Source organism: Pogona vitticeps, chromosome 5 (assembly GCF_051106095.1).
Source record: "Pogona vitticeps strain Pit_001003342236 chromosome 5, PviZW2.1, whole genome shotgun sequence".
Taxonomy (NCBI): domain Eukaryota; kingdom Metazoa; phylum Chordata; class Lepidosauria; order Squamata; family Agamidae; genus Pogona; species Pogona vitticeps.
Window position 1 is genome coordinate 62,952,915 of NC_135787.1, and position 27,821 is coordinate 62,980,735.

A 27,821-nucleotide genomic window follows, 5' to 3' on the forward strand; every position below is an offset into this window, starting at 1 on the left:
GAGACCTTCCCCAATGCCACAGTGACCAGAATATACAAGGATGTTAGCCTTAGAGAAACATGGGGTATTCAGGAGCTGGTCTTGACTGAGGACCTGTCTTTCAAGAGAGAGGCCCCTCCATGACAGAATCAGAAAGAAAGGGGAGAGCACACATTCAGCCATCTTTGGAACCGACAAGAGAGAATGGCAGCTAGCCTGAAACAGAGAAAGCATTAGATTCAGTGTAAGCGGCTGTTTGTCAATACACCCAGTTGTTCTATCTTCTGAATGATAGCCAGTCATTGAAATCTACTAATAGGTTGCAACTAGAGGAGGCCCATTGGGTCAATTCAATGGTTCTAGTCTGGTTGTGCCTTACAACTGGATTTCAGCCCATTTATGTCGAACAATATCCTATGGTCTTGCACTTTTTCGGTAATTTTTTGGCTGAAACTCTCATCAGCCTTACCTTAACAAGGTGAACTATGAGGAATAATAAGAGCTGAAATTCAGAACTTCCCCAAGCTACTATGCGGAGAAAGGCTGATTCAGGAATTATTGTGAGTTGGCTATCAGCTCCCTGTAGTATATATTGGGTATGTTAATTATTGTTTTTCTATCTGTAAACCCTGTTTTTAAAAGCACAAAAAATAAGCATCATTTTGAATATTGGGTGAATTGTGTAATATAGTTTTAGGGAAATTGTAGAGTCAAAGCTTGGAATGTTACTTTCAATAATTAACTACCAGTTAGAGTAGCAGGCTCTAAAGTAGTTAGTTACCATTATGGTTATCCTTCTGTTTTATACATTCACTTTTATTTTCTCAAAGGAAATTAAAACAGCTGGTTCTGCTTACTTAAAAAACAAACAAACCAGGAGGCTACAGGCTGCTGTACTGTGGTGTAGAAAATACTTCCTTCTCATCTACCTTGTTACAACCTCAACATTCACAGCACAGCATAAATCATAGCACTTAAACCACCTCTGTCTACCATCTAGTGAGGCCACTAATTCCCATAAAAGTAATTCAAAATGGCAGGAAGATGTGAAAAGAATAAAGTTATCCATAGTTATCATGGCAGTGTAGTGCAGTTATACCTTAGCTAACTGTTTGTGACTACTTACACCCAGGCTCTGCACACCCCTCCGTCAGGACCTGCTGGCTAGGCTAGATGATGAAAGATCAAAGCTGCTTCTGGCCAAGTCAGAGGAATATGGCAAACAGAAGTTGCAGTGAAACTATGTAAGAAGACATGGGAGTAATGAGCTAAGTTTTTAATATGTTTTCAGTATTGCCATGTCCTACCTTTCTTGTCATACGTATCTTTTTAGACAGCAAATACATCACATGGGCATACAATGTTTGCAGTTAGCAAATATTGTTACTCAAAACAAAGGCCAAAATAATTCATATTGTGTAGAAAGAGAAATAGTGAAGAAAGATGGGGGAGGAGGGGGAAAAATAATTTCATTTGGAATGTGTTGCTGGAAGCAAGCCTTTCAGATACCAAAGACAATCAATAAAGCAGAAAAGTGGGTGCTCAGTCAACTCAAGTCTGAACTCCCACTACAGCAAAAATGAGTAAACTGAGGTTATCCTAACTTGCACATGTAATGAAAATACAGAACTGATTGGAAAAGAAAATACTGCTGGGAAGTAGTGAGAGAGGCAGTAAGAGAAATGGAAGACTTAGCATGAGATGGGTTGACTCAGTAAGAGATTCCAGAAATGTTATTTTTCAAGACCTGAGCAAAAATTACTCAAAAGACAATATTGTTAGGAAAAGAGAACAACTTAATCTGAGATTTTGGTTTGCAAGATCTGAGCAGAGCTGTTAATGATAGGGTACTTGAGAGGCCATTACCTCATACATTCGCCAAACATCAGAAATGACTTGATGGCACAGAGCATCTTTGTTTTGTTTTAATTAGCAACTAATTGTATAGTGACAAGATGGGTGGAATGGCCACTTTGATGGGAGACTGTGATAAGGTAAAGGCACCAAAACTCACAAAGCATCCCCAGCTATAAAGTAAAAAAAAGGTGTAATTTCACAGCTTAAATGAATGAGCTGTTAAATATTTGTTTTGTATTCTTTTGTGTGTGTGTTTGTGTATATGTGACCTGCATGTATATATATTTTCTATATATATATTTAAATTTTAATATTCTTTTTGTGTCTCCATTATTAGAACCAGACACAGAATCCCTCTGCATGCATGATTCTAATAAGCCTATTTGGCCAGGAAGGAGTTAAACATTTAGCTAAGTGTCAACTAATTGGGTAATGATTGACAGGTTCAAAAGTTCAGATTCAGGAGACTGGACTCAGAAATCCTGAGATAATGTTTATTGAAAGTGCTAGAACTGCTGGAACTAGCTCAGTGGTTTAGGCATCAGAGGTTGAGAATTCAGTTCCCCATGGTCTCCTTTACAGTGGCTGGACTTAATAATCCATAGGGTCCCTTTCAGCTCTGCAATTCCAAGATTAATATTATTAAAACACAACTGCTATGTGTTTTACTAAGGTAAGGGGAAATATTTTGAATACGCCTTACAGAATTGTTTGCTAAATCACTGAAGATATATAGTGAATTGTCCACCCTACAGGAGGACTGTCACTGCATTGCTTTTTTTTAAAGCAAACCCCTTTTTTCACTCTTTAACATAATCCTGTCTTCTCACTCTGTTTCTTTGACCTTTCTCTCCAAATATCTCCCTCTCCCTAAATGTATATAGTGTTTCCTTTGACAAAGCCCCTGCTAGTGAGCTCGTACCACACATTCTCAATCTTATTACAAATTGGCTGTTTTCTCCTTTTGAAAGGCCTTTTTTGAGGATCAGTATTTCAGCCCCTGCAGCCTGGTTTCTTTCCAAAGAGGGGGGAAGCAGGTGGGCCAACCCTTCTCTTTCAAGCGAAGTAAGATTGGTATTTTCAGTTTGTATAATCTATTTTAAATCTGGGGACATTTAAGATCACCTACCTCTGAATAGGGAGTACAGTTTTACTTTTTAAAAATTGTAACTCATAAACCCTTTGCCCAAACATCCCTAAAGTTGGCACAGAGTAAGAGCAGACTGTCTGCTACAACCCTGTGAAATTTGTTCCTGTTCCAATTTCAAAGTTATAGTTTTTCAGCAGCTGCCCTCATTTTTAGTATTGTCATTTAGAATGTTGACTTGCTGCACAATAACATAGCTGCACCACAATGCAGCTAGAATATCTCTGGCAATGTAGCAGCTGCAGCACAGATTAGTTCTTCTTAAGTCTTCCAGATGTCCTCATGCTTCATTACTGGCAAGCGGCTGGCTAAAAACAAAAAGCAACATAGTACAGTCAACTTCCCAAATTAAAACAGCACCTGTACAGGACTATGAGGATCATCTCTCATCTGACACATAACATTCTCTGCTAGTATCTCAAGAAAAACACTAAGGATAAGAAATGCTATTGTGTTTTGAACAATATACTGAAAACAAGAGATGATTGGATAGCTTCAATTAATACTGGAAGATTGCTCGGAGAGTTGTGGTCACCCTCCCATTGGAGCTGGCTGATTCTACTACTAAATTCTCTGAACCCTTCAAAGAATATAAATGCCATTTCTAAAACTTGTCGCAATAAAAGAAAATTTGACTAGTGGCTTTCAGAGTCCACTCACTGTCAGTCACCAATATCTGTGGTAGGTTCCATTTCATTCTGGGTGTCCCCAGCACTACCTAGAAGTCTCACACGTTCTGCTCCATTGGTAGAGTAACAGTGTAGATGTTGACTGAGAGCATACCAGCATCTACCACCAGATCTGATTTGGAAAAGTTTAGATTTGTTACTTTGGTTGCATCACATTTCCCATTTCAGCAGTTATTTTCTAGGTCAGAATCTCTGTATTTTGTTCACTCTTGCTTTGAAACACAGCAGCTTTATTTCAAGCTGCAGATCATAGCTGGGGTCAAAACAGCTTACTTTATCTTTACTGATGAAGCACCAAAGTGTCAAACAGACCAATATAGATAAACCATCCTTAAAGCTGAAAGCTCATCAGTGTTGGACTGATTCAGGCAGACTTTCATATTTTTAAAAAAATCAGACTTCAGTGGAGTCCCAGGTTTAAGTTTTGAAATTCAATCACAAATCAAATCACACTCCAAACTCCAGGAGGTGAGGACTCCGGGACTCTCCTGTCCACATTCATTCTTTAGAGATTTTCCTCTTTAGTGACCAATCATCTGTAACAGTGGTTTCCAAACTTGGATATTCCAAGTGTTATTGGACTGCAATTCTGAGAAATCCTGGGCAGCACAGCTGGTGGTGAAGAATTCTGGCAATTGCAGGCCAAAAACATCTCGGTTACCCGAGGTTGGGAATCACTGCTCTAGAACATCTGTTTCTGTAATATCAGCCTTCCACCATTTGCTGTTCCCAGATGTATGGGGCCACACATTACCATGCTCCAGATGTTTTAGTGTACCTTGCTTCCTAGAGGCCACTGCACCTCTCCCTGCTGCTGCCACCAGGAAATGATGGTCTAGGAACCCAAGCATACATTTCAAGAAATTTACCATGACAGCTGCAATCATGTTAATGTTCAAGAGATAGTGACTGAGGCGGTGACTGAAAATCCAGATTTACAGAAAGTGCTTCTGGCCTGAAGAGCAACAAAGCATGCTGATCTGCAAATTAGGAGAACTGAGGTAAGCACTTGCGATGACTAGCACAGTCAATCAGCACTTACACAATGAATGCAGTGGCATGCAAGAGGTAACACCTAACTGGGACCTTTTTGAATGTTGGATCTGCTTTCTGGTGCCTCAGATATGATTCATAGGTGTAAAGTAGAACAAGAGCTCCCACATTTACACCAATAGCTATCAGGAAGCAGTTGTGCCTTTTCAAGCCTTTGGAAGCTACTACAGGTAGAGAATTCCTGTGGCGCCTTGTGCTCAGCTTAGACCTTGGAAACATTACCTTTTCAGATGACAACCTCCAGAAACCTCTCACAAGCCTGCTAAGAATTATGAGATTTCCAGCCCCAGGAAAAGGACATCCCACAAGCTCTGGTTGCTGCTGGTGGTTGTGTGTTGCATTCAAACAGGATTTGCTCTGTGCAAACATTTGCAACTGCTCTGAAAAGCTTTTAAGAGGGAGAAAGTATCAAGATGAGACATGTCATTCTGATTCTGACTGGGTTTCTTTTCTCCTATGTTACTTCTGCAACTTGCTTTCTGGTTTTGATTTTTTAAAAATAATAATAATGTCAAGTTTGTAATTGTAATTCCCCACTGTCACGCCATATGCACAACCATTTCATGCTTCTCTTAGAAGGAATCCAGCACCAAGCACAGTATTGTCTAAGCTTGTACAAGGATCCTTACCCCATGTCCTAAGGAATCACAGCCAAATCTGATGTTATAGAGCACAGCAATGGCATCATTCTTTTGAATAACCCTGGATTATCATCATTTCTCTGTTTGGACCTGAAACTGGGCTTTGCATTTAATTCTGACATTTGCCTCATGCATCTAAAAACAAATGCAAAAGAAAACCAAAGCAACATTCCAACCTTTATCAGCCAGGTGCTATACAACTGTGAAAAATCCCCATTTTTTGATCCTAGAACAGCAAATCTGTAGGAACAGATGGTGACTAGGAAGCCCAAGTAGGTCACTCTCAGCTAAGTTAACGTTTGTGCTAACCCAGTGTTTTCCCTGCAAGCATTTGCTCTGTTTTTCTGCTAACTGCCTTTAGTATTTTTTGGTACGGTAATTTCTGATCTGATGTTGCTGTTGAATGCATTTTATTTGATTTTATAATTACTTTCAGGCTGAAGCTCCATGGTAGTATCAAATAAAATCAGGGTTATAAATACTCCTTGTCATAATATGTTGGCTGACGTTGCCCTTATCTGATGAGAATGTTATTACGGCTTGGGGGATCTTTCCAGCTAGCAAGAAGTAGATCGGATCTAATCAAGAACAACAATGAGGAGTCAGTTACAGGGCTGTAAGAAGCATCTCACAGCAAGCTACCTTAGACGAGATCAGAGATTATTTGTCCATCAAACCCATTGGACAGTGAGAAATGAATGGGGGGGGTGCATTTCCAAAACATCTGGAGGTTCCCAGTTGTTCATCTCATGTCTACCCTGATTCCCAGTAGCTCTCCATGCTCTCAGCCAGAAGTCTCATCCTCTGCTACCAGTCCCTATGAGAACGGGTGCCAGCAGGACTGAATCTCACCTCGTGAATAAAATAGACAAACTTCAATACTTTTAAAAAGAACTTCAAAAAGAGGAAAGAAATATGGCAAAAATGGAAAACTTTTTCTTCCCTGGCCAGTGCTCCTTTTTCAGACCCCCGCATTGCCAGTCAAAGCTGAATGTGATATGGGTTGCTTCTTTCTTAAGTTGGATCCTTTGGGAGAGGACTCATGTTCCCTTCCCTCAACCAAGGCCCCTCAGTTTTGATTGAAAAGCAGTCTATGGGTGGCAGGGGGAAAGGGGGAGACTCACCAAAGTCTCTTCCCCAACATTGAGGGGAGGCCTCACAATCTGAAATGGCCTGGGACTCATCTGAGCTCTTGGAGGACCGGTCTGCTGTCTGGGCCTTTTGACTGGGAAATAATAGACTCAACCTGGCACTGAACCAGGTGCTCTGTGGCCTGTACTTTCTGCTCCTGGTGTTACTTTGCAGAGAGAATAAAGCTTCTCCACCTTCTGCTTCCAATTATATAGTCTATTTGCTTTCTGTTTTAGCTACCCAGGTAGCTAAACCAGTCTACTTCCTTAAAGTATTATCTTTGCAACAAACAAAATTGTGGCTTCATATAATTCCACACACACATTGTACCTTTATTGTTTCTGGCCACAGGCCTTTACAAAGGCACACTTAAATAAACACGATTAAAACAAAAGGATGCCCCAGGGTTCAATAAACCCGTTCTGGGAATGGCGGCATAGCGTATAATATCAAAGTCTCTATATTCAACATTTATGCAATATTATGAACCTTAACAAATCGAAGCCTCAACTTCTTAGCTGCCATCGCAAATTGTGCAACATAGTACATAATATACAGCTGTGTATCAGCGAGTTACTGAAACAGTGTTGGCTATTGGCTTGGGCATGTCGTGAGAATGGCTGATGATCGGATTCCAAAAGATCTCCTGTATGGAGAATTAATGCAGGGAAATTGCCCCAGAGGGAGACCACAGCTGCAGTACAAGGATATCTGCAAGCAGGATCTGAAGGCCTTAGGAATGGACCTCAGCAAATGGGAAACCTTGACATCTGAGTGTTCAGCCTGGAGGCAGGCATTGCATCACAGCCTCTCCCAATTTGAAGAGACACTTGTTCAGCAAGCCAAGGCAAAGAGGCAGTCCCGAAACCAGCAAAATCAGGGAGCTGGACAGGGGACAGATTGGATTTGTCTTCAGTGTGGAAGGGATTGTCACTCTTGAATTGGCCTTATCAGCCACACTAGATGCTGTTCCAAGACCTCTGTTCAGAGCACGTTACCTCTTGAGACTGAAGGATGCCATCAGGGATCAGCAAGTAGTCTTACTATTGTTTCCATTGAAGTAACGTTGGGATAGAGCTGAATAATGGGGGACAAAAATATTTCTCTGGTGTTTTCATAGAGAGGACAGAGTAATAAGTAGTGAGTTAGATCCTCAACCTGATTGCAACCATAGATACATTTCTGCTCCTCCTCTGGGATTCCTTTATACCTTTCTTCAAGACATGCTGTGGTCATCTGTCCAAATCTAAGTTCTGTGAATGCTCTGTGAATCTGAAGAAAAGTCAGTGACTCAAAGTAACATGGGGGTACCAGGTGGAAAAACAGGACCCGACAATAACAGCCCTGCCCTGACTGGCATCAAAGTTGAGAATCCAGTTTCTAAGGTCCTGGGGGCCTAGACTGAGGATTTTTTCCAGTGGGAGGTTATGGGTTAGCATAACCTCCCACTGGTAGCACTGTTGTGCTCATCCACCAAACTGTAGTTGTTCTAGCCAGCAGCACTTTGTCAAGGAGAGCTCCTCTAGGTTGTTCAGTCTGTGCCAGTACTGTATCTAAAATACGCCAGATCACTTTTAGCGGCAATTGAGGGAAGGCCCAACTCAGCTTTGAGATGAGCCAAGGGAATTCCCATGGGGTGCCCCAGTATCAGCCCCATGAATTTATTCTGTAAAATTTCCAGTTTTGGCTTAGCTGCTTCTCCCCATATTTCTGCCCCATCATTTGTGGTAAGATTTTGACAGCAAACATCTTGAGTGCAGGATTGATCAGTTGGCCACCTCTGCTATAAAAAAATCTTTTTAGTTGCTCTATCAATCTGGAACTCAATAATATAGTGGTATTTAGATGTTGTTTCCAAGGGAGTTTCTCATATAATTCAGCAAGTCACTCTCCTGCTTCATTTGAGTCATTTCTAGCTCAAATTTTCAAATAATGTTTGGTTCTACTTTATTTTCTACTTTTGTGTTCCATCAGTCATGATTATTAACATCATTCTGTTTTGATGTGTGATCAAATTTCTTCTGGATACTTGTATAGAATTTTTTTTCAGCATCTGTACTTTGTGTATAGGTTTGAATGAGGGTTATGTGGATATGCTTTCCATGAAGACTGATTAATACTATTTGGTCAGATGTTATGTTATAGCCCCAACTGCTTGTGCTATGTTTCATCTTATCGTATTGTTTATTCTGATTTTATTGTTGCTGTAGTAAAACACTGTGTAATTATTTGATTGAAATTGTCCTCCAATATATTTCATTCCTTATCTTATGGTTTTGAACTTACGTTGATTCCTACTTCTTCTGTCCCATGTATGAGCCATGCAGCATTAGACTTCCCTTTTGTCTCTGTTCACATCAGCAGCTAGAGAAGTTCTTCTTTTTAATCCAGTTGTTTTATTATCTACAGTGCTATTCATACTCATCCTTTGAAATTCGTCGATAGCCGACTGACCTGAGTGGGTTGTCTTGTAGCACTGTTTCATGTTTCCATTTAGAATGTCTAATCATAGGATTTTCATGGTACGAATATTCAGAAGTGCTTTACCATTGCCATCTTCTTAATATAAAAGTTCATTTCAGTGTCACAGATATTGTCTATGAAAGATTCTCCATCACAGCATCATCTTCCAATGCTACTGCTATGCAGTACAAGCCCTTCAAGATTTTATCATTCCCCATCAACACTGGAACTATCCATTCTCTTTTGCTGATGTGATTGTTTGTTCCCAAACAGGATGCATGCATCTTAGCCTGATGTCTCAGTTTTAACTTTTCCACTTTGGATGTCCCAGCTAGGAATTTGTACTTATAACAAAGTCTACTGTGCTGAAAATAATGCTTTCAGCTTTCTTGACACACTCAACCATCTAATCATATAAAGGTATGCATCCAAGAAGAGGTTAAGGTAACATAGAGCCATAATAAGGAACCACTTATAACTGTTTCCTGTGTAAAATTTTGTCAAGTTTTTAAAACCTGCCTAAGCTAGTCGCCATCACCACATGTTGTAAAAGCAACATCCATATAGTTGTGTGTCTGTCCTGAGTCTCCCAATCTTTGGTTAATTCTTTTTTTAGTTAGCAGAGATATAAAGTTTGGTTCCTTTTTTCGTTAGCAGAGCATAAACTTTGGTAGGGACATGGGAGAGGGCCTTCTCTTTTGCTACTATCAGACTTTGGAATTCCCTCCCACAGAAGGCCAGGCTGTCCCCATCTTTGCTGGCCTTCCACAAACAGGCAAAAACCTTTCTCTTCAAGCAGATTTTCCCTGGATGACTGGCTGCCTGAATAGGTTTTTTTAAATGGATTGTCTTGAATGGTGTTGCTGGTGTTACTTTTGTTTAACTTTTTTTAGTGTGGTATTTGTTTGATCCATTTTAATATTTATATTCTTACTCATGTTAGCTTTAAACATTGTTTTTAAAGCTGCCTTGGGTCCTTTTTTTGGGGACGTGGTGGCGCTGTGGGCTACAGTAAACCGCAGAAGCCTGTGCTGCAGGGTCAGAAGACCAAGCAGTCGTAAGATCGAATCCACGCGACGGAGTGAGCGCCCGTTGCTTGTCCTAGCTCCCGCCAACCTAGCGGTTCGAAAGCATGCAAATGCGAGTAGATAAATAGGTACCATCTCGGTGGGAAGGTAAACAGCATTCCGTGTCTAAATCACATTGGCCATGTGACCACGGAAAGATTGTCTCCGGACAAACGCTGGCTCTATGGCTTGAAGAGCGGGATGAGCGCCGCCCCCTAGAGTCGGACACGACTGGACAAAAATTGTCAAGGGGAACCTTTACCTTTACCTGGGTCCTTTTTAAGGAGAAAGGGAGAGTTAAATAAATAAATAAATAAATAAATAAATAAATAAATAAATAAATAAATAAATAAATAATAACACAAACTACTGCAGCACAGGGTAAATGTAGAGGAGAGTAGCTAAAACTCCAAGCTTACACCCAGCCCCTTTATTTTCACAATGAAAGTAGCCTTTTACATAAATTCAGTCTATAAGTAGCTTAAGTAGAAAAAGAGTTTTTTTTTACTTACAGTTGATTTTCAGTTACAATCAGAAGATTAAAATGATAAAATAAACTGCAGCTTCAAACATGTGGGAGGCTGAATCCATCATGGTCAGAAACAAGGAGCAGAGAGCTTACATGTATGTGACTTTCTCTCGATCTATTTTCTTCACTTTATACACAACATTTAAAAACCTCTGTTAAGGCTGTCTCAATCACATTTTTCCTAACTGTACGTCTTCTCCAGATATGTACTGTCTGGGTTCATGTTGCTCTGTCAGTTCTGTTTTCTGATCAATTTTGTCTCAAGGATAGTCATACAACTGTCATTGTTCTCTGGGGGATGGGGAGATGAAATGAAACATCCCATTAGTAGGAACAAATGTATTGAGGGCAATCTAGTCTCCTGCTGTCAATGACCCCCCTGCCCCACCCCTGCCACCCTGGGAAGCTGGAGGGAGGCTCTGCAGTATAAATGACTCTTCCCCACAACCCTGGCTGTTTCACTTGCTATTATTTTTTAAATCACTTCCTTGTTGTGGCAGCAGAAGTTTTATTTTTCAAAATATTGATGCATCCTACTTCCAGCAGCTGTGAACATATAGTCAGCAGCTGTTGAATGGAGACAGCATCAATATTTTGTCAAGATTCAGCTTTCTCATAATAGCAGCCGACATTTAAAGCCAGCCTGCTTTAAGGAGAGATCTTTCAAACGACAAGTCAAAAGCTGATGCTTCATACGATGAGTAATCACAGTGTGATTCTGCTCGTCTGAGAATCTCTATTCAGGCTTGTCCTTGTCCTCCTCTTCCTCCATCTTTTTCCTTTGCAAAGTACTCAGCTAGGGTATGATTCCCTCCCTCCCCCATGCTAAGGAAGAACAGCTACATGGAGACACTTCCCTGCCATTCTACTCCATGGACACACAAAAGTGGTACATTGTCTTGTGATATAGTGCATACAGTATTTCCTTGCAGATGATGTGAGGTGTATTCCCTGGCACCTGCGAGGAAAAACGAAGAAGGCGCTAGCAGGTTCAGTGGCACCAACATGTTGGAGAGGTTGTTGGCTTAAAAGGCCACTATACCTCCCTCACTATCTTAGCAGCTTTGACTCCTTCTCCCTCTCCCTAATGGCTCATTTCCTGTTCCTAACCACTTTCTACACTGCCAGAAGGAAATACATGGGCCCCATTTCCAGAGCACGAGGCAGTTATTTTGTGGGCTAATACTCCCAGAATCCCCCAGCATGCCTAGACACTGACTGCCCATGTTGGCTGGGGGATTCTGGGAGTTGTAGTCAAAAATGTAACTTAATATGTTTGTTCCTTAGAGGTTTTGAAGTTCACTGTCCATCTTCTTGAGCAACTTTTTGATCTTGGAATTCAAGTGAAAAATAAAATAGGTATAATAAGCCTAGCATTCTCAAGATCCATTGGAACAATGCAAATGCTTCTGGGGCACAATTGGAAATATCTGGAATCTTAAGCAAATTCCAGCATGGAGGGGAAGCACATGGGAGGTGGTGGCGGAGATGAAACATTTATGAAGGCATGTGCCTTTTATCTGTCTGCCAAGGTGATTTTTGCTCTACACATTCTGCAAGACCCAGGACTTTTAGAATCTCCTTTCCACTTCTGAATATTTCTAAGATTCAAAGCTGGCTTTTCCTTAATGACTGGTGGTCAGAGATTGATTTTTAAATGGATTGCTGTGCTCTCTTTTTTAAAATCTGTTTTAATATTGATATTATTTACCACTTATAATATGCTTGTTTAATTCTTTTTAAATATTTGTATATTTACTGTTTTTAGCATTTGAATGTTGTCTTTTTAATTATGTGAACTGCCTTGGGTCCCTTTTGAGGAGAAAGATGGGAAATGAATGAAAGAACGAACGAACGAATGAATGAATGGCAGCTAGTATGGCTGCTCTCTGGCATGATACTCTGTTGTTTGAAGCTGAAATAAGGTGCTCCACTGCTCCATGTTCTGTTTTCCTTTTCCATCTGACATTTAACATCCTACAGCTACTGCGTGTGTTCATTCCTAATCATCATCATCATCATCATCATCATCATCTTCTTCTTCTTCTTCTTCTTCTTCTTCTTCTTCTTCTTCTTCTTCTTCTTCTTCTTCTTCTTCTTCTTAGAACTGCAGAGCTGGAAGGGATCCTATGGCTCATTAAGTCCAGACCCTTTCAAGGAGGCACAATGGAGAATCCAACTCCCAACCTCTGGCTCCATGGCCAGATACTCTGAGGATACGGGTTTTGTAGTGCTAGTTTCCCAGGAGTTGAAGGTGTTTCATCTTGTTTAGAGACTGTTTGTTCCTGTGAAGAAGAGCCAAAGCCATTTCTCAGGACTGATAACCGCAACATTCCTTGCTAATGGTGTATCAGCCTGGGATGAGTGAAGGAGCTGTGGAAAATTACAAGTTGAGCATGGAGTTGCGGACAAAGGACTGTGTGTTGACTGGATACCATCATGGAGCAGAGACTCTGATATAAATTATAGAAGAGGGGGGTTAGTAGGTTGTTGGTGTGTGTGTGTGTAGGCTGGAGGAGGAGAAGAAGATGGACAACAGGTTTATAGCCTTCATTGACTGGTTGGAGATGTAAATCATGGGAACTTATAACAGCCTAGCAATTAAATAGTAAAGCTATTAATGAGTAAGTATTTTATTGTTTTATGGGAAAGTCTTACAGGAACTTACCTAATACCTAAATGCTTTGCATTTAACCAGCACAGTGGTGCCTCGACTTACAACCATCTTGACTTGCCACCAATCGAGTTACAACCAGCTCCGGTTGCAACAGTTTGCTTTGACTTGCAACCAGCAGTTTGAGATACAACCAGAAAAAAAGGCCTCTTTTCCCCATTGTTTCCTCCCTCCCTCCTTTTCTGCCCTTTTTTTAAACCTTAGAGGTCATCTTAGGTTTTTTTTTTAAAAAGTCTCCCCCTAGTGGGTGGATTAACAACTTTGCATTAGTTCCTATGGGAATTAATGTTTTGAGATACAACAAGCACCTTGAGATACAACCAGAAAATGGTCGGAATGGATTAATCGCTTTTCAATGTATTCCTATGAGAAATGGTGTGTTGAGTTACAACCAACTTGAGTTACATCCATCATCCGGAACAAATTAAGTTCACAACTCAAGGCACCACTGTACAATTGTATCAACTTGTATTTTCTTTGTTTTACAACTTTTTACTATTTTAAAATAAATACTCTATATTTTACCCTAGTGTGATTCCTGGGGGCAAGGGTAAGACGCTGGTATGCGAGGTTCAAAGTACACAGCTAAAGAGTTTTAAGTTCAAATAAGTGGGTAATTGGAAATCTAGGGATGGAAGCTTCCCCATAGTTGCCCACCCACCCACCTTCTAGATCTCATCCAGTCTAGAATAGAAAGGTGGTGGATGTTGAGAACCACAGTTGGCTGCTTCCGCTAGCGGAATGACTTCTCTAAGGAGACACATTCCTAACAGATACTAAACCACTGAGCCATCCAGCAGTTCTCTCCTTTGGCTGGTTTGAGAATAAGGGTACTCCTTTAGAATGTTTTGCTTTTCCTTGTCAAATGTATAGTTTTGCAAATTTTGGGATTCCCCCTTGCTGACGCGTCTCCCTCTTTTTTCTTTTTGGGCCATTTTTGACTCTGTTTCTCTCAGCATGCTTGAATTCACGTCTAGGGAAAACAAAAGCTTAAGAACAGAAGCAGGTTTTTTTTTGGGGGGGGGGAAGTAGAATGCTAAAGCATTGCATGTTTAGCATTTGTTTCCAGAATGATGCATCTTCAGACTAGGGTGGCCATTGCTCCATCACTGAAAAAACTGTGGCTAGGTGGCCACCTTGGGATACAGCAGTGAGAGAAGGATGGATTATAAATCAAAATAAATAAATAAGGCATGATGCTTAATAACTCCTTGAAATGCCCTATGCCTTGCATTTTCTGTAACTTACCAAAAAGGGATATCCAGAGAAAGAAAATAAGTTGAGGTCACTGTTAAAATAGCTGGGTAAGCAACAATCTATTATTTCAGAAGAATGATTTGAATGGTGCTTCCAGAATGTCTGCTATGGAACTGACCTCACAGTTCAGACAGAATTGACATGCTATGCCATGTCCTTCTAGCCATTCATCAGTAGTTATCAGTGTGTGTGTGTGGTTTGCCTCTTCTCTTACAAAATGCATGCTAAAGTTACAACTACAGTGGTGCCTCGCATGATGACGATAATCCGTTCCATTAAAATCGCTGTAAAGTGAAATCGTCGTCATTGGAATACATTGAAAACCACTTAATGCATTCCAATGGGGAAAATACCTGCTCGTTTTGCGAAAATCGCCCATAGAGAACCGCCGATCAGCTGTTCTAATTCACTATAATGAGAAGCTTCCGTCCGGAAAACACCCATTTTGCGAAGAGAAGGTGTCCATTTTGCGAAAGGAAGCCATTTTAAAAAGCCGGGAAAATCGTCGTCAAGCCAAAAAACTGTTCCCGAAGCAGGGATCAAATTGACATAAAGCAAAAAAAACCCATAGAAACATCATTTTGCGATCGCTATAGTGATCACAAAAAAGTCATTGTACAGCGATTTCGTCATCAAGCGGGGTCATTATCAAGCGGGGCACCACTGTAGAGAAAAGGTACAGTGGTGCCCCATTTAACGATTACCCCGCTCCACGACGAAATCGCTTAATGATGAGTTTTTTGCGATCGGGAAAATCCACTTGACGATGATCAGTTCCCTGCTTCGGGAACCAATTTTTTGCTTTACGACGATCAAAACAGCTGATCATCGGGTTTTCAAAATGGCCGCCCGCTGTTCAAAATGGCTCCCCGCTGTGTTTAGGGTGGATTTTTCGCTTTACAGGCACCGGAAAATGGCCACCCTATGGAGGATCTTCGCTGGACGCCGAGGTATTTCACCCATTGGAACGCATTGAGTGGTTTTCAGTGCATTTCAATGGGCTTTCTACTTTCGCTTGACAACGATTTCATTTTACAGTGATTTTGCTGGAACGGATTATCGATGTCAAGCGAGGCACCACTGTACAGGTAAAGGTAAAGGTTCAGGTTCCCTTTACCCCTGACAATTAAGTCCACTTGTGTCTGACTCTAGGCTCCAGTGTTCATCCCCGCTTGTAAGCTGAAGAGCTGGCGTTTGTCCACAGACACTTTCTGTGGTCATGTGGCTGGCATGACTAGACACAGAATACTGTTACCTTCCCACCAAGGTGGTACCTCTTCATCTACTTGTATTTGTATGCTTTCAAACTGCTAGGCTGGCAGGAGCTGGGACAAGCAATGGAAACTCACCTTGTTGCGTGTATTTGAATTGCAGACCTTTCGATCGAGGCATTGTATGCCACTAGTAGGACAGATGGGGTCAAAGAATATTAACAAGGCATGGCCACATTAGTCAAATGTTAATCAGGGCAGTCAATGATATTAAAGGATTTTCGACCGTAAACTGAAATTTGTTAGTAAATCTCTGTGAGGTAGAAGACACTGAACTTTTGAACCGCTAGAGTTTCTTGGGAAAGATGACGTACTCTTAAATCCTATTAGGAACTGACTCAGCACTCCATGGTCCAAAAACAGTACCTTAAATGATAGAGACTGATGCTGTTCAGATCTCCTGCTGTCATTGCCCTTGTCACTGAGCTGTCATTTGGCTGTGTATCTGCACATTGTAAACTGTTTAAATCATGTCCTGCAGTGTAAATATCCCAATCAAATGTTCAGCAGAAGGACTGCTAAGCTCAAGAAAAACTCAGCGTTCGGCTGTACTTGTCATTTCATTGACAACATGGAGATGTGTTACTCTCCCCCAAATCGATACATGCAGCATTAAAGTGGGCATTTCTTTTGTGAACACACTAAACTGTGTAAAAATCAGACTGACAAACAACAGCTGTCATACAGTATTTTTGTTTGAAAACTCCATTCAGCTGTTGCAACGAGAATATTATTTTGACTTATATGAGCCTTATCTGCTTCACCTGCAACATCAGGGAAATGGGTAACCTCTAGACACCAACAGAAAAACAATGTTTCTGTTGAAAAGATGGATATGCACAGATGAATGCATGTGGTGCACCTCTCACAGACACACCAGGTTTAAGGCATATTACTGCTTGAGACAGAGGAGCAAGTAATGCTACCTTGTCTAGTCAAGTCAATATGTGTAATACCCAAGACCAATCACTCTCAAATGCTTTGCACTTTCAACAGGACAGCTTGTGACAACATGTTCCTAAGAAAGGCCTTTTCTCTCTCAATTATGGCGAGCATTGCAGCAAAGGTCAGAGGGAAGAGGGAGGTTGTGTGAGGGGTGATAGATGATCTCAGCAGTCTCAGAAAATCCCAAGACTACCATCTCCCAGGGACTGAATTGATGCGCCTGCATTTTAACAACTACTAGCCCATTGTTGATGGGCTTTTCCTGAACCCTTAAACAATAACAACGTTTGTCCATCATGTTGTGCCTGACTCTCTGTAAGTCAACAATGCCTAAGGCAGATGATGAAAATGTGGTACTGTATACTTATAGACTGCCACGTTTGTGAGTGAATGTGACAGAACCTGCACCTATTCTACCCAGAAACATCAAGAAAAACATGATTGGCTGAAAGGAGAACCAATCTAGAGAAGGCAACAAGAGATATTTAAAACAAGAGAGGAGAGGTTTGGTCAGTTCAGAGAGACCAAAGAGTTACAGAGAAGCAGTTAAAGTGTATCTCAGGACAGGAGTGAGGGTTTCTAGGGGGCTATTTATTATACTTACTTTGTATATATGAGAACTTGTTCTAAAATGAAAAGTTGACACTGTTACCCCATGAAACTTCAAGCTCATGAGAGCACCTTGTAACCATTATGCTTACTAAATAAAGAATTTTGTTTTATGTTTCACTTTAAAACTGCTTGGCTCTTATGATTTGGGCTTAAACATAGCCCAGGCCAGGGAAAAAGACAAGGCAGAACAAGAAGTGATTAGCCAGATAGGGATGGTCACCAGTGTGTACCACAGAAAATGGGCAGACTTTTCACCATGTTTTGCATGCACAGTACCTCACCCATTTCACCATCTTCATAAAATAGAATGAGTTCATTCTTGAAGCACATGCAGTATGTGAGGGAACTCTTAGGTTCAAGTATATTTAAGTACTGTAGCAACAATCACGAGAAACCAAGTCTTGAAGACAAGTTTTGACAATGTACTTCTATACTGAAGGATGCTGACTTACTTTGTAGGAACCTGCTCTTAGGCCCATTCTAACAGTAGCCTGTGCTTCCCATGGGCAAAACTCACTTTTATGGCTACTGTGTATTTAGTTAAAAGATAAGAAGGAAGGAATTTGACTCAGAGGTGAGAGTGGGGAACAGAGGGAGAAATAGATAAAATGACAGAGGGTGAGGAACAGGACAAGTCAAAGGGGAGTGGAGAGGAGCACAGAGATTAGAAGGGAGAGGAGAAAAAAAGAGGAGGTCAGAGGGAAGAGCAATGATTGGAGGGGGGAAAGTATTTGCTAATTTTAAGGCATGAAATGTTTCCAGGAACAAAATGGCCATTTTAACAAATGAGCCCATGGAGAAACACGGCTTTCCTTACAATGGCACCTTTTGTGACTTACACTAGAGCCAATTAGGTTGTAACTGTTGGGGTTTGCTAAGCCCGTTGTTAGGTCTTATTTACAGATAAATGTGTGAAGGATGAAGAGAGGAACTGCTGGTCTTTGGACCTAGTTCAGTTTGCAAAGAGCCAGAATGGTCCCACTGAAGCCATGCTTCTCTTCAAAGCTTCGCCCTCGGAGCTGTGGAAATTGCTTCACTTGCATCTCGCCTTCCACCTGGTAAGACAAGCAGGCCATGCAGGAGTCCTTGAGATAACAATAACAGCACAAATCCTCACCTCACCCTGTTCATGTTTCCTGTTGGAAATTATACCCAGCAGAACAGGGAGTGTTTCTGCTCCTGTATCTGACATGTAGGCTACTCTTGTATCCTGTGGGAGACATGTAGGATTCTCTCTCCCTTTCTTCTCAGTGGGGAACATGAGCTGGCCAGAACAGGATCAAGTCCCACTGTTACTCTCTTCCATGAAAATCCCCCTTGAAATTTTGAATTTCAGATTTGGGCTAACAGGAGGATATTTTCTTCCTCCACTCACATTTCCCCATTGGGAAAATCTACTTGGGAGAATCACTGGAGACAGCAGAGTATTGTCCATGCAGACAGAAGCATGGGACTGTCTTTTAACAGAAAAAAAAGATGCTATCTGGAGACCAGGGCTGGATAGCATCAGAGGAGGAGAAGTGGCTTCCTGTAACATCATCCAGTCTGCCCATCTAGCCTCTAGGAGCAGTAGATATCTCCAACTTTGGTAGAAGGGTTCAACGTTAATCTGCAGTCCTATGTACCTGACTGGAGCAAATCTCAGGTGCTTTAATGGTACTTGCTACTCATGGCTTCTGCTACCAGCCCTTGCAAGAAAACTGATGAATTGAAAAAACAATTAACCACCTCTCCCACTGTCCATCAAGAAAATTTGATTTCATGAACAAATCATATGTTCCACTGGCTGAACCATACTGGCTGATACCAGCTCTGATTTTTTGGTTCAATAAGCCTGCACATTAGCTGAACTGCCCTGCCATTCTTGATGTTGGTTTTTGTGACCATTAATTACTTCTTGTGCTCCCTGGAGCTTTAGGTGGGGAAAATTCCATGCCCTTAAGCTGATCAAGAAATAACTTGTGTTTGCAAGTCATCTATATTAGTTACACGTCGCATGTCTTTTCACAATTTCTGTCATTCTATGTTAATGCTGATCTTATCTACAGCTACCTGGTTGACTGAGTTGACATACTGTGATGACTAATCAAGTGAGTGCCCATTTGAAGGTATGTGGAACACTTGATTTCAATCCCTTCTCATCACTGTATTTCAGATTTAAACAAGAGCTGCTCACTTGGCTTTTTTTGTTGCATTTGTATATGCACCTGTCCTACAGGTGAGTTCAAGGTGGCATACGTGGCTCTCCCTGCATTTGGCCCCCTCTCCTCTGTGGATGTCCATGCTCTCTTTTCTTCTGTGAACACTGGATTTATAACACGGTTGAGATTACCAGACACAAAAGAGGCTTTTTAGATCCGTCAGTATTTGCGTGCTGTTGTGCTTCTGGGTCATCCTGCCTCATCTGAAACTGATGAGACATCTCAGGAAGCTGCTTTTTCATTTGTCTGAAGAAGATGACAGAAGGGAAGGGCTGCTTATTCTGTCTCAAAATGATCTTTTCATCAGTTCTGGATCCCCAGACCTCCATGCTTGCATCACTAGACGTCTGCGAAGAAAACCATCCCTGGACATTTCTTTTTACCAGACTGTAGCATATAGTTAGCAGACTTTCTCTGGCTAGGAGAGCTTCCAGGAAAGGGTTATCTTTTTAAAAATCACACAATGGTTACTACCTCTTTTGTTTCATTTTACAGGATTGCTGGACTAGACAAGTTGCTAACTTCGAAATCTAAAGGTGATAACATATTTCCCCTCCAAAGATGTTGTCCTTCAAATCTTCCATATTTGCATAATCAAATGATGCTCCTGCCTATCTCCAACGACCAAGCACCACACAAAAGCAAGCTAGGATGAACAAGCAAGTTTAATGCTAGGAGTAAAAAGTCTATTTAGAAACTTTGTGGAGTTTCAATTCTAATGGCAAGCTTATTGCCATGTACATATTTACAAGACTAAATTTTTAGTTTGCTGCTGTTGCTATTGTGTTTTTTTTCCATCTCCCTTCCCCCCACTCGAAGGGGAAGGGGGAATATGGAAGAGCTGTACAATATTGTTAGTGGTAGGAACTTTCTAGCTGGAAGCACTCTGGATCTCTGGGTCTTTAGTCAGGTGGACATTGGAGTTTTCCCCAATAGTGCATAACTATGACAGAAAAGCTAGAGTGCTGAATAAATGCCTTCATCTCAATTAGTCATTAAAGGCACACAAACCCTGGCAGGAGCCAAAGCATAAGCTGGAGAAGGCAGCCTGCAGCCTTCCCTCTAAATGTTGTTTCATGGCAACTCCTGCCATTGCTTATCATTTTGCTCTGCTAGTTAGGGCTGAAATGCTGAAGTAGTCATGTCAAAACAGACATGACAACGAGCCTGTCATTATAACCGGAGATCCTTAAAGAGGTTAAATTCAAGAGATTAAAAGAGCTGTCATTAGAACTGGAGCTCCTTAAAGAGGTCAGATAACATAAAGATGGGGAATACTAAGTAGCCCCTACTTGTACTAAAGGGTGCCTAGTTTTATATGTAGTATTAATCTCAGAATATTTTTCTTTCCTTGTTTACCCATCAACACATTCTTATAAAGAACAAATGCCTGTTGCTGTACCTTGTCACTCTAAGTAAGACTCTATTGCAGAGCTTTGGCTAAATTCTTCTAGCTGCACAGCAGAAGTGCAGGAATTCACAGAGCTGAATAGCTTCATGTTCCCCAGAATAGAACACTCCTTTTTCCTTATTAACTGGTGCTTATACTCTCAATAATTCTCTTTGAGACATTAGTAGGAGAAAGAATAAAAGATTTCATTAATTACAATTGAACAGATCGAACAGCAAACTGATCAAATTGACTGGCTGCTTCAACGAGCTTCAACAAACTCTAGAGAGGGGAAAAGCCACAGATCATAGAGGTGGACCTTTCTTTGAAATCAGAGGCAGGACGGAACAATCCGTTACTGCTGGATAGAGTGACAGTCAACCCAGCCCAGAAAGGTCCCTTCCAGCCAAACCTACTAAAAGTAGCATGCAAAGTTGCAAAAACTCCAAGAAACTCCCTATGCAGTGTAAAATTATTGTAGGTGAGGACTAATGTTGCCAAATCTGTAATAAGCATGACCTTGATATCAAATTGGTATGGCTTGTTTAGAGACTGAACCCTGAGGGAGAAGTCATTGGCATTTTTGACATGTGATTGGAGAAGGAAGGTGGGAGTTGATTGACTTTTGGAAGGGGGCAGTGAATTGTTTTTCCTTCTCCAAACTTTGGTAAAAAAAAACCCTCAGTAATAAAGCCTGCCTGAGCTGATAAGAAGCCTTTCATACTAGAAAATCTGTAGAAAATATGTTTAGGGAGGGAATGGAGGGCATGTTCTGACAGAAGAATACACTTGAGAGGTTCCAAATAGCTTCAGGGTTAAAAAAGCAAACTGGAAAAAGAGTACATGCACATTCTGATGTATCTATGGGGAAGATCAGGCAGATGAAATCCTGCTTTTGCTCAAACAACATGAGGAGGCTTTAAAGAAATAAAATGAACTGCCTGGCATTTTCAAAATTCACTGTGAGATGCAATATGCAGAGGAAAATGGACCATTTTAAATTGCTTGATGTTCCCTAGCTGAGCCCTGGCAATGCTGGAAACATCATTCTTCCTAATGAGATATTTGGATGTACTGCAGAATTGTTCTGAGGGACAGCAATCTCCCAAGTATTTGAAGGAGAGGGATTCACCACAGAAAAAGTGTCTCACTTTTTATGTATACATCGTACACAAGGGAATAGTCACCACAGCACAGACCTATTATTCTGGCCTCAGCACCTATTCCTTTTTGGCAGTCTAGCCAGATGGCTTAACTGATATTGACCAGGTATGAGGCAAATTATACCTTCAGGTTTATTCAGTGATTTACACAGCAACTTAAAATATTTGACCAAAGAAGAAGAGAACAGAAAGTTGAAAGTAAACTGACATGAAGAAATGGGGGAATAAGGTAATAATGTGGTGTTATAATCAAAGGATATATTATGAGACATGATGCAGATTGTACAATGGCCCCAGGGGGAAAACATGACTCTCAATGAGGAGAAATGTGACTATGGAGTCCAGTGTACAGTATATGCTTTGGAGAGCACATCATTGATGGAGAGGATAAACGCCCCGAACCTAAGAAAGAAAGCAACTGTGATGTGTCCAATTCCACAATCAATCAGGAAAATCATCTGTTTCCGTAGATGATACATTTTCTTGGATGATTTCTGCCTCACCTGTCTGATCGTGTAACATGACTGAACAAACGGTTGACATTGTCTGTGAACTGAATCAGGAACAAGACATTCAGCAGATCACAAAAGGTTTGACTGTGGCATCAGTTCCACTTCAGATCCAAGGAGGACAAAGTATCATTTTGGCAGAAATGACTAGATAGGTTGCCTTGATTTGTGAAATAAAGAACAGGGTGAAATATTATTGAAAAAGGCAAGAATGAGCATACACAGAAACACTTATTTTGCTCATACTGGAAAAAAATGTTTAAAGGGGAAACAGACAAGATAATTTCCATATGGCATAAGCCTACACATAAGACAATTCACAAGACAGTGAGAGAGAATTCTTATCAGAGATAATAAGGGAAGGATGAGGACCCACCTGAGACTAAGCATTATCTCCAGAAGGGAAGATTGCTTGCGAGAATTTGAACACAATTGGTCCCAGCATTTGAAAAATTTAAAATACCATTAGGAAATGATTTTTGTGGAGAAGATGTGAGAGAATTCTTCATTTAGTACAGTGATTCTTAACCTTGGGCTACTCAGTTGTTTTTGGACTGCAACTCCCAGAAGCCTTCACCACCATCTGTGCTGGCTGGGGTTTCTGGGAGGTGCAGTTCAAAAAACACCTGAGTAACCAAGGTTAAGAACCACTGATTTAGTAGACCTGATTTGAGGTCATGCACCTTCATGGCCTGTTTCCAAGGAATAACTTGTATGCAGTTCTGGTCCTTTCTCAACACATTTCTGTCACTTGCATTGTGCACTTTTCCACAAGACAGAGACAGCAAAGAACAAGATTGCTCACATGGATGTAATCCCACAGACTTAAAATCCCTTGTAAATTCTTTAAATTATCTTGATGTTCCATGTCAATGGAGCTGTGAATGCATGGGTCACTGAAAGTTTTGGACAAGCAACTGAGCCTTACATGGCTGTATTTTATAAGCAGGTAGAATGCACAATCTCCGCCTTTAATAGAATCATGTTGGGTCAGATGTGTATGAGACAGAATGGCATCTCCAGGTGAGTCTGCTGTAAAAGCAACCACTATAAAAAGGTCCAATGGACTTAAAAACATTTCTTTAAAAAACTAAACAAATGAGAATGGAAATGAAATAAGAGCAACCTCACTAACTTCATAACATGAAGTATGAAGAGGCCTCCTTCTAGAAAAGTCCTACACCAGTCAATATATATAAAGATTTTTAAAGACTGGTTTCCTGAAATGTACATTGACTGTCTTGTTGATCTGACTGTCTTTTTTACTAGTCAATAAGACCTATTTTTTACTAGTCAGTGAGACTTAAATAAATCTTTTTTTTTTCTAGTCCACAGTAACTTGAGGACAGCTCTTATCTGTCATTAAATACATTGTTCAGAACAGTAAAGAAGTGTTTTCCACAAGATAAGGATCAGGTGTTCTGTGTTGCCCCAAACAAAAGAGTATAATTCATGACAGCAACCCCACAGTAAATAACATGTGATGGTGTCTTACACATGGATGTCTCTTTTCTTCTGAAGAAGGACTATCTAGCTTTTTTTCTGCCATCTTCTACCTTACAAGAATCACCTCATAACAACATGACTCTTACAGTTCCTCAGCACAGAACATGAAAACTGAGGAAGACTCTGAAATGCAAAATCTGAGGGCTGCAAAGAATGTCTTTTGTTTTAAGATGGTTTGGACAAGTGAAGAAACTTCATGGAGTGCAAAATCCAACAACACAGCTACTGTCAGCACCATGTCCTCAAAAGCACGTTGCACTAAAGCTCTGGCTAAAGCTCAGAAAACTTTACTGGAATACAACTCCCAAAATCTCACAGCCAGCCTGAGGGAATCTGGGAGTTTTACTTCACAGAAGTTAGTTTCTTCCAACACTGGTTTAAGCACACCTACTTTCTTCCTATAACATTACATGTTTTGTTTAAAATTTCACTTTAATGACTACTGCTCCGAATAGTTTTGGCCCTAGGTAACATAACCTTACGTAATTGGGAAATGTCCAAGAGCCATCTATTTTTTGTGTTTCAGTTTTGCTCCCCTCCCCTTCAGGTACAGCTGCCTATTACAATATCTTTCAAGTAGGGCCTTATACAGAAAGAGTACCCAGATGTAGAAATAGCTGCAGTTCCCTTCACAAGTTACAGAGGGGAAAAAATAACATAAAATCGAGAATCACCCTTGCAATTCTCAGGAAACTCCCTCCTCATGGCAACTCTTAAGGCAGGCCTTCAAAGAGATCTTTCGCACACTCCATGAGAGGATCAGTCATGATAATAATAATAATAAATTAATTAACTATTTGCAAAGAATTGGAACCTATCCTGACATCATACGGTGAAATTGAAATGGAATGCTTACATTCAGCCTAGGCTTTCTCCATTTCAACTATAGTGGCCAGAAAACTTTGCAAGGAGGAAACCTCTCCATCAAGCTAGATTTTTGAGAGAATCCAAGCAGACTCTTTTATCAATCTGTCTTGCTCTCTTATATTATTGTGCATAATGGATGAGTTCTCGTTATCTGTATGATGCACAGCTTGTTCTGGAATTCTCTGGTTCAATTTAACACCAAATTGCAATAAATGTGCTGGTGGAGGACAGAGGGAGACAATAAACTTTTTCTTACCAGAATTCTTTGATACAGGTTCATAAAATGCTTTGTGGTACAACCAATCATGGTAAAATAAAATCAATTACCGTATTTTTCGCTCCATAAGACGCACCTCTCCATAAGACGCACCAAATTTTTAGGAGAAGAAAACAGGGAAAAATAATCTGTTTTCTTCACTCCATAAGACGCACAGACTTTCCACCCCCCTATTTTGTGGGGGGAAAGTGCGTCTTATAGAGCGAAAAATACGGTAACATATGCCAGGCAATGCAGAACAATGAAAGGATGACTTCTGGATTACCCCTTAGATCTCATAATGCATGCATGAAGGAGTGTTTGCTATGACCTATAGATCTACTTCCAGTGTTTAAGAAAAAAGAAATAAACAAAAAAATCAATCTGAAACGCCTATTTTAAAAAATATCTCAAGAATGGGCCCATTTTTACACTGTGTTGTTTGTGTCCAGGATAAATCCTTGGCCCAGTATTCCAAATGGAACATTTTTGCCATGCCAGGTGATTACCACAGGTCCATTTCAGTGAAATGTCACTTATTACATGGAAAGTTATTGGCCATGAAACATATTTTCTATGTAGTTTAATTTTAGTTTAATTTCAGATTAAACTACATAGAAAATATGTTCTGCAGTTTAAACTAAAAAAACATCTTAAACTACAGAGTTTAACACGCCCTTTTTCATGCATCATTTAAGACCTTAGACCAAATCTCCAGTGGAGACAACATTGAAGTGCAATTGTCTCTGTCCTTTTCTTACTCAAGTTTCTCGTCCCCTCACTTCCCTGTATTTTCTCATCCACCTGCCTAGCTCTTCTTAGTTTAGGCTATATGTTCCTAAGGCATAAGGGACGTGGTGGTGCTGCGGATTAAACTGCAAAAGCCTCTGTGCTGCAAGGTTGGAAAACCAGCAGTCATAACATCAAATCCACATGACGGAGTGAGCTCCCGTCACTTGTCCCAGCTCCTGCCAACCTAGCAGTTCGAAAGCAGGTAAATGCGAGTAGATAAATAGGTACCACCACGGTGGGAAGGTAACGGCATTCCGTGTCTAGTCGCACTGACCACATGACCACGGAAACTGTCTATGGACAAACGCTGCCTCTATGGCTTGGAAATGGGGATGAGCACAGCCCCTTAGAGACAGACACGACTGGACTAAATGTCAAGGGGAACCTTTACATTTACCTCCTAAGGCATGGACCTATCATCCTCATGTCTCATTCTCACACACAAGGATGAGGAACAACATTATTCTCCTCATCATTAAGCAGTGAGGAATTTTCTGGGAGTCCACACATTGGGGAGAACAAAGTTTTTTAAAAAGCAATTTTTGTACAGTTGTGTAAAACTGGCAGGTTTTGTACAAAGTTGCACAGGTTTTGTAATTGTGTGAATTTTCTTTCTCTCTCTCTCCCTCTCTCTGTGTGTGTGTGTGTGCGTGCGCGCGTGTGTGACCATGCGCGCTTTGCTTCTCAAAGGGAAAGACACTTGGGACCTTTTGTTGCAAACTGCAGAGACCAAGAGTTCAGGGGTTTCTATGTAATGTAGCCCTTGTGGAGGTGAAGAGTGTCACAGGACTTTGGAAATCCTTATTGAATTTTTTCTCACATTGAGATGAACTAAGTCAACAATAATGAGGAATTTAGTAAGCATCCTTTCCATCATGTGAGTCGATACAATGAAGACCATGTACATTAACAGCACCATATCAGTCTCCATTGCCATATTCTCCATGTCTTACTCAGATATCAAGTAGTAACTGAAATGCCAGACTAACTATAAAAGATCTAAAGTTGTTGGATGAATGTCTATCAAATCACAGGTCTCCTAGTATTTTTTAAATATGGTGCTTCTTTGCAAGGAAATACAGCAATATTCATGAGCACACTAGCTATGGGTTTATGCACAAACTACTGAGCTTTAAAGCATTTTGGAACCTGAGATTATAAGCAGTCCCAAATAGATATCTTTAATACCAAAGAAAGAAAGAAAGAAAGAAAGAAAGAAAGAAAGAAAGAAAGAAAGAAAGAAAGAAAGAAAGAAAGAAAGAAAGAAAGAAAGAAAGAAAGAAAGAAAGAAAGAAAGAAAGAAAGAAAGAAAGAAAGAAAAGAAAAGAAAAGAAAAGAAAAGAAAAGAAAAGAAGTACTGTAATCAACATTTTTGGACACTATGTGGTCTCTTCAATTGGATACATCTTAAGGTCTTAGTACATCATAATCCAGCCTTACTAGCAAAACTTTTTTTTTAAATGAAGAGTGACAATTTATCCCTCTCTTTGAATGGATCCAGGAGAAGACAGTGATTAAAATTATACTAATTTATCTGTAGCTCCATGATCTCTCCAAATGTTTTTAAATAAGATTTTACCTTATTGAGACACATAAATGGGTTTTCTGTTAATTGATACAGCTGGATCTAAGGAGAATTTGAACAAACTCATTGTGGCAGAAAACTTGGAAAATTTCTTTTAAAAAGTAATTAGTTATAGTTACATCATTCCAAGGCACTTAAAGTAGTTTCTGTTACAGTTACCTGTTTCTTAGATCTTCATTTCCCCATTTCTTGAAAGAAAGGCATTGCTTGCTGCCAGCATAGTGCCATCTTCTGAGG

The 27,821-nt window shown here is 40.5% G+C and overlaps 1 long non-coding RNA gene across 1 annotated transcript; it reads right to left on the reverse strand.

Moving 5' to 3' along the window:
* LOC144589407 (uncharacterized) lies at positions 1-27,821 on the reverse strand. The gene is made up of 2 exons (XR_013545497.1): positions 27,744-27,821; positions 1-195 (listed from the first exon to the last, which is right to left on the reverse strand). It is a non-coding gene; the product is annotated as an uncharacterized LOC144589407 (long non-coding RNA).